General features: G+C 41.9%; 1 long non-coding RNA gene across 1 annotated transcript; it reads right to left on the reverse strand.

Moving 5' to 3' along the window:
* Window positions 1-2,604: 2,604 nt before the first annotated feature.
* LOC144405495 (uncharacterized) lies at window positions 2,605-6,944 on the reverse strand. The gene is made up of 3 exons (XR_013467099.1): window positions 6,562-6,944; window positions 5,945-5,985; window positions 2,605-3,333 (listed from the first exon to the last, which is right to left on the reverse strand). It is a non-coding gene; the product is annotated as an uncharacterized LOC144405495 (long non-coding RNA).
* Between the last annotated feature and the right edge of the window lie 623 nt (window positions 6,945-7,567).

Raw genomic sequence — 7,567 nt, forward strand, 5'->3', positions numbered from 1 at the left:
TTCTGACTTTGAATAGTCCACAGAGAGAAAGTAGCTTTGGATGCTACTAACTTCTTGCTGGTAAGATAGAATTGACCGCAAAGTTAAAATTGACCTAACATTGTTTTGTAGTTTCAGTCATTTTTATTTTTCATTATCCCTTGCATTAGCATGGCTTTTTGTTCTTGCACCACCCAGGGTATAAATTCAGAAGTACTCTGTGCTTCGATATAATATTAAAAAAGAGAAAAAACGAATTTACTGGTATTATACCAGATTGCAAACTATTACAGTATTGTCTGTGTAATCATTTAGAATTACTGTAAAATAAGAAGCCTGTGGCACAGGCGAGAAAAAATAAATTGAGTTGAGTTAACTTTGAAGAATGACACGGGAAAAATAAATGAAGGGTTCATCATGGAATTATCTTCCTAATGTTGCCCTGAACCAGGTAGGGCTTAAGTATGCTCAACAGGTACGGGCACACCAGTAATTCACAGAGGACTGATGATTCAGGCGAAACCTCATTAACCAGCAGGTCATCCTGCAGCCTCATAAATTAGGAGCCATGGCGGTCTTGGTCGGCACCAGGAGACCACGGACCTCTTGATCTGCAGTCAAACGTTGAGCCATTGAGCTGCTCTCCATCCCCCCAATGCACCAGGCTGGAGACGGTAAACCTCTGAGCCAATTAAAATAGTGCATTGCATCACACTTACCGCATTACGCTGTGTAGTGGTGGCTTTTCAAAATGATCTACTCACTGAGACATTTGGATTTTGCCTGTACTTGGTATTCATGTCCAAATGACCGTGCTTCCACACCAATAAAATAATGTTACAAAGGCCATGTCGTTATCGTGAGAACTGATTTTTCGGTAACGAAACGCTGCCAGAATTCTGAGAATGTTATGGGGCCAGTGATACTTTCTTTGATGATGCAGCATTGCAAACAATAAATCTGTCTTGAAGATTGGCACAAGGAGAGCTAGTTAAATTTAATTATTGTTTTTAGTTAACCAAGCCTAAATTATATTCCTAAAGCATAAACCCTTCAGCAACCTGCACCTCACCACAACCTGCCATCCAGAAATGTACACATAATAAAAAGGCACAAAACCTGATTATTTTGTAAATGCCTCTGTGTGCTTGGCGGTCATGGAGCGGAGGGAGAGGGCGGCATGTCGGCCAAACACTGACAGTTTGGATGAGCCCTCACAGGGTACTGTCTCGCAAGGTGTGTGTCTGTGTGCGTGCATGGGTCAGCCCGGCTTCACAAAATGTTAGCATCAGTAGTTTGGTCTTCAGCGAGGAGCGGCCGATCCGTCCAAGTTCATCCCCAGACACCTGTTCAGGTGGTCCAAATGGTCTGGCAGGTGTTTTTCTACTCTAAGGCTGCTCTTGAACATTTACTTTCTACAACCTTTTGTGTCGTTTTTTTTTTTCCTCACTGTGTTTAGTTGTTTGTTTTTCCCCGCTGCAAATATATCATTACCAAATCATTACTGGCATTTGTTTAGTACGTTAAAAAGAAATAGCTAATAGATCTACTATTAAGCTAAGCTACTAAGTCAAACGCATGCAAGGGTGGCCGTATTTGTGTCTGTGCATAAAGCATTAGCAGCACTTAACGTATACCAGGAAACATGTGCATTCACTATCAAGGCCACTTCAAGTGTCTGGAGCAATATATTAAGCTCACTTTAAGTTGAGCCAACATTTGACAGCCACCTTCAGGTGGAGGCTCAGAGGTGATCACAACATTGACTGACAGTATTAAGTTGGTCACAAAGGCTCATGGGTTCAGTTGTGTAGGATAAAAAATATAGATGGACAATTCACATATTTTCAATATCATTCATTTGTTTTAGAATAATTTTTCCATCCTTTCTATAATGGGCATTGTATTGACAATAAAAAATGCCTGATTTGTAGGGGTGTAGGGCCTCGAAATTACGGCGTCTGTCGAGTAGACACTTCCACCGTTACTATTAATCTTGGGCAAGTGACCACTTAAGTGTTTACTGAGAGCTTCAGTCAACATCAACAAGTGACGACGATCATCCCCAGTACAACGAGGTCGGCCTGTGTGGAGTATCTGCTTCATTCCATCATAGAAACAGTCACAAAATGTGTTTGTCTTTTCACATCTCTTTTGTAAACACAAGCTGAAGCTTCATCCATGCCAATATTTATAAGGTGTTGCAGTATGTACTGTATTTTTATTTTGTTTATCAAGTAGGACTACTGTAAGAGGGATGAAAGGCAAACTCTCTGGATACAATACAAACAGCACACTTGCCAGAATAACTCGTGTCAGCTTTGTTCTTCCCAATGTTGTAATTATTTAATGTTTCTTGGGGCAGCAATATTCTTCAACACTTTGAACTAAAGCCTGTCTTGTTCTTTTCTTTGGCATGATCACTTTTAACAATGCGTGACACTATACAACATCTGCAGTACGGGACCAATATGTGTCAATGCACATGTGCATCCGAGCCCGGGTCTTTTTCATCCTTCCCATCCTGGGAAATCGGGAGGACTAATTTCTCTTTAGAGAAGTGGATCAAGATACTCAAGATCCATAAGGACCTGACATTTACAGAGAAACTTGAGTACAAACCTCTTGAAGACCGATGCATCATTATTTATTTTCAGTTATTTTCTGCTCTAAAGCAGCTGGCCTCCTCTTCCTCTTAGCCTTAAAAATTTAAATTAACATTCTTCTCATTCCTTTTCAAAGAGGACATGAGACAAGCATGTTTTGGCACAGCAGATCAGATGTAAGGGGAATGCAGCAAGAGTCGTCAGTGTTAATCCCACCATTACGATAGCTGAATGCAAGACTCATCAAGACACGTGTTGCAAAGCAGAAATCCTAAAACGGGCCGAGGACTAAAGGGAAGAGCTTGAAGGACACTGGAGACACACTGCAGAGAGGAAACATGCATGTCATCAAACACGTTCAGACAGGCTTCAGAGTAAAGTAGTGCTTTCCGTGTGTGTTTAATGAAATCGCAGAGGAGGCGAGGCAGGTGATCAGAGACAGGAGAGGATGAGGAGACAGAGACAGCTGCAGTCCGTTCCCATCGGAGGAGTTTTTTCCTTTTCGGTATTGTCCTCTCTTTCGGCGACGGATTTTAGTATTTGCCTCTACTTTGTCTTCTTGTGTCCAGTGGCTCATCAGTCTCAGTCCTTCACCGCTGTATCTGTTGTACTCAGACAAGCCAACCGACCTGCCTACCTAACGGGAGGACTTGCTGCAAAATGGCGGCACGATTGCCATCCATTAATCTTCAATGCAGCTTATCCATCATTCAGGGTCGCGGGGGGGATGGAGTCAATCCCAGCACTACTGCCGAGAAAGATGAAACAAATTGTTTTCTTTTAAACGCTCACATCTGTCATGCTTTTCAATCATTTTAGATTAGAGTCAAAACCAATTTTCTCAATTAGCTAAACTTGGTTGTCTGCTTCCTTTCCACTCTTGTGTTCTTTAACTTTAAGGACACACACACGTTTTCTGACGGCGGGACACAGTTGTGTGTGTGTGTGTGTACGTCTGTGGGCCCGTCTGAGGAAATGAGGACATTGTACTATAATGTATATTTTTTCTGAGGTAAAATTGCCTGTGTTTCGGTTGTGCCTTTTTGAGCACATGTAAACGTGTGGGTTGTGCGGCTCATATGTGCAGATGAAAGCGAGACTGGCTTGGTTGCTGTCATGATTAATGGGGGAAACTTTCAGTGCCTTTTCCGTTCGCATAATAGTGGCCAGCCGGAAAAAAAAAAGCAATCTCACTTGTCGCCCTCTTCTGCACAATTGATCTAAAAGAAAGCAAAGCGAAATAACTGAAATGTGGAAAACTGGCGTTCTGATTCTGTAGCAGACACACAGCCCACACTCATAACACATCACCCTGAGCTCATGGTTTGAGTACGAATGAACTTGCAGCAGTTACTTTTATATTCCAAGCTGATTGATCCGGGCATTTAGCATCTGGCATTTCCACATTTTTTCCCCTTTCTAATTAGCTGCTGACGCTGACATAATTAGTAACCACAGATGGACCGAGGATGTCTGGCTGACACTATCTCCCTCATACAGCCCTGCGGCGCTTTTACCTACTGTGCATTGTAACACTGCTTGACGCTCTTTGCTCTGGATCATGTCACTGCACGATGAACAACAGCTGCATTAATAAAACTGCCGTTACGGCCGTAAAATCCACCTTCATGCATTTGTCCGGCGGAAATAACAACTTTGTGTGTAGAACATAATGGTATCGTACGAGTATATACCTTCTTTTGTCTTTGTTACTCTGTGAAGTTCTTTATTTATATTCACGCCTACTGATTATGTGATTCCACCCATGACAGAGTAGCATTGTTCACACGTTCACACCAACCCCAATTACATGAAAATACCTCCTTCCCTACTTTCTTGTTCAAAGCCAGTTTTCTTTTCAGGATGATGAAGAAGAAAGACGTAGAAAGCTTAAAATATGCACCAAAGGTGCGCTGCAGCTCAGACTTGGATTGATTGTAAAACAAAATAAGAAATTACGTGGAGTCTTTGATATTTACTATTTACTACCAGTCATATAGTTTGGGTGGGACATTTTAATTTGAACAGGCATGGACGAGATGGAGACATAACGGTTAACTCCCTCTTTTAAATGCTCGTCCGCTTTCAGGTGAGAACATTTCTAAAACATTATCTCTACTGAGAATAGATAGCACTATCCATCCAGGATGAAAAATAACAGAGCAAAACCAATTTGGTTCAAAAATTGATGAACTAGCCCTTCGGTAATTAAATAAATCTGTGGAAACACGTGCGTGATGCATTTTTTGAGTTAATTATACTGTTTGTTGTTTGCTAAATGTTGAGCTGCTGAACTCATTAGCAATGGTTCGCAATCCGCCTGCGTGCAGCCACGTGCTGTTTGGTTACAGGATCTATTAAGTGGGCTAGAAATCTATTATTTACCATGGGAAGGCTCCCAGTCCCCGGAGGCGATTGCCATTTCTCACACTTATTTAAGTCTGTTTGCATCCGAAATGTCAGGTTCAAAAGTAATATACCACACAAAGTCAGTCCACACGTAACTCCTGTACGAACGCGTCACAATAACTTGTTAACGCCATTTAGCCGTCACTGTTACCAAACTATCCTTATACACTATGTGGTGGATTAGGTCTCACACATTTCAGTTCATCAATGAACTAAAGAATGACAGCATGCTCAGTATGCTTTTATTGCAGTAAGGGACACGATTCATATATTTGATAAGGATTTACACTGCAGGCAAAATGTGGAAAACAACAAATTGACAAATAGTAAGGGGAGTCAGGGGAAAGCATTTGCTTTAAGAAAACTAGATACCAACACAACTACACCATTAAACAAGCTGGAACGCAGCAGAAAAGCAATATTCATTTGACAGCGTTCCTCGGATAAAAAGTGACAAAAAAACCCAAAGGGTTTTCTAAAGTCACTGAATTCAGTCTATTATCTTTCAGCGCGAAAACGAGGGGCGTCAAACCGGCCAGGTAGTCAATCTGCAGAACATGAAATCAGAACTGTGAGCGCTGTTGTTCCATCGATATCCAGGGGGAAAAAATAGTCCACATGGTTTTCAGGAAATCACAATTAAAGCCCTGTAAAATCCACCGGGCATTTACCGCACACACAAACCAATGAATCAAGTTCCTCAGACAATGGTATCACTGCAAACGTTCTATGGTTGGAAGATCTCAACAATGGAGCCCACAATGTGCGTCACCAAACTTGTTTTTAATGAGGACTCGGTTGACGCGATAGTAGCCAGACAATTAGAGCCGAGGCAGCGAAAAACCGAGGCTCTAATTGGCTGCCTTGAGATATGTTGTGTTTTCCTGCGGCGCCGTAGATCACACAACCCCCCGCGACATGGATCAAAACACCAGCCAGTTCTGTATTACCTAGTTCCGTGGAAGGCCATGACTCTCTTCAAATGCCGGATCTATATAAAGAAATAGAATGAAGAGTGTTATACGGCAGCAGATGGCGCTCACTTGTTTGCGGGGGCACGTCTTTTGCAATTTTATGGCCGCTTTTATGACTACAACACGCTTGCGTTTGACCCTGAAATGGGAAAACAAAACCACACAAATGGACATGAATGTTCCGCATTGCCGGGGAAAAAAAAAAGCTCAGCTGTGAGCTATTGTGATTTCACCGTTATCTGACAGACAGTTTAGCAAAAGATTGGGGTATTCATTTACTTATCACTGTCACTAAGCTCGAAATGCCTGGCTGGTTTCCTGTGTTTAACTTAAATTCAGCTTACACAGAAAATGTAAATAATTCAAATGGGGATGAGCACAGTGATTAAGCATTAAAGTAAAGGTCAGCACTTGAGGCTGCAGAATTAATTCTTCCAGGCATATAAATCCACCACTCACAACATCTATGCTGAAGGAAATACAAAAGAACAAAAACATATAAAAGGTTTATAAACATCACAGTTGGCAGTTATTCCAATAGTTGTATGACAGCTGTGGGTCGATAGGTAACAATTAAGGTGAAAGAAGCTTACTGAAGATGCGTCTGAAATGTGCTGGTCCTCTTCTTCTTCTTCTCTGGTTTCATCAAATAACCGCATGGCCAACACCCTCCAAAGTAGTATAAAAAGAAGGAGGAAATGAATATGAGATAGCAGGTATTATTATTATTCAGCGAGTACAGCCTGTGGATTGTGTGCGTGTTGAAGCGAGACTGTACATGCGAGAGAGCATGCGGCGAGGCTGCGTCCTTCCAGACACTAAATGTTGTGAGCTGAATCAAACAACTGCTTAAAGGAGATTTTTGGTGTTTTCTTTGTCAAAATTCATTCAGAACATTGTGAGTAAAGTCACTCCTTTTCTCTGGTAATATAAAGCAGTGTACCCCAGACCCACAAAAATAAAAACGTCAAATAGAGGCTCGGTGGGGTTAAAGTCTGCTGGCTGTAGAAGTAAAACCTTGCAAGTCAGCGCTTCCTGAAGACTTCAAATGGACCTGGCGTGTCTTTGATGCCTTAAGTTAGGCTTACGGCGTGCCGCTGCAGAGCAGAGCGAAAGCTCTCTTTGGTCCGCTAAAACTTCAAGTATTTCACAATACGGGATGCATCCTTTTTTATTTTAAACCCGTGCGTCAACCGGTGAAGAATTCCTCTGGATACTTGTTCAAACTTTGTTTTATTAAATCAGAATTTCTGAAAATCAAAAAAACGATTAACAACATTTAACAGACAGACCATTTAATACCAAAGACATTTCAGGCTTCGCTCATCATTTCTCGAAAGGCAAGAAAGTGTTGTTTCCTTTTACGAATGACTTATTTAACATCCGCTCGATCGTATCTATCGAATGATATTAAATGTGACAGTGGACCAGTACCCACATATCGCATGCAGAGCCTGTCGCGCTCAAGTCATTTAAAAACCCTGCAAGTTGTGGGGACTCGCACATTTCAAAACACCCGTGGGCTGTTTCTCAACCGTGTGTGAGCAGAGCCGTGTCAAGTGTGCTCAACAGCCGCAGCCGGGAGAAGAGACGAACGCT

Source organism: Gasterosteus aculeatus, chromosome 1 (genome assembly GCF_964276395.1).
Source record: "Gasterosteus aculeatus chromosome 1, fGasAcu3.hap1.1, whole genome shotgun sequence".
NCBI classification, from domain to species: Eukaryota; Metazoa; Chordata; class Actinopteri; order Perciformes; family Gasterosteidae; genus Gasterosteus; species Gasterosteus aculeatus.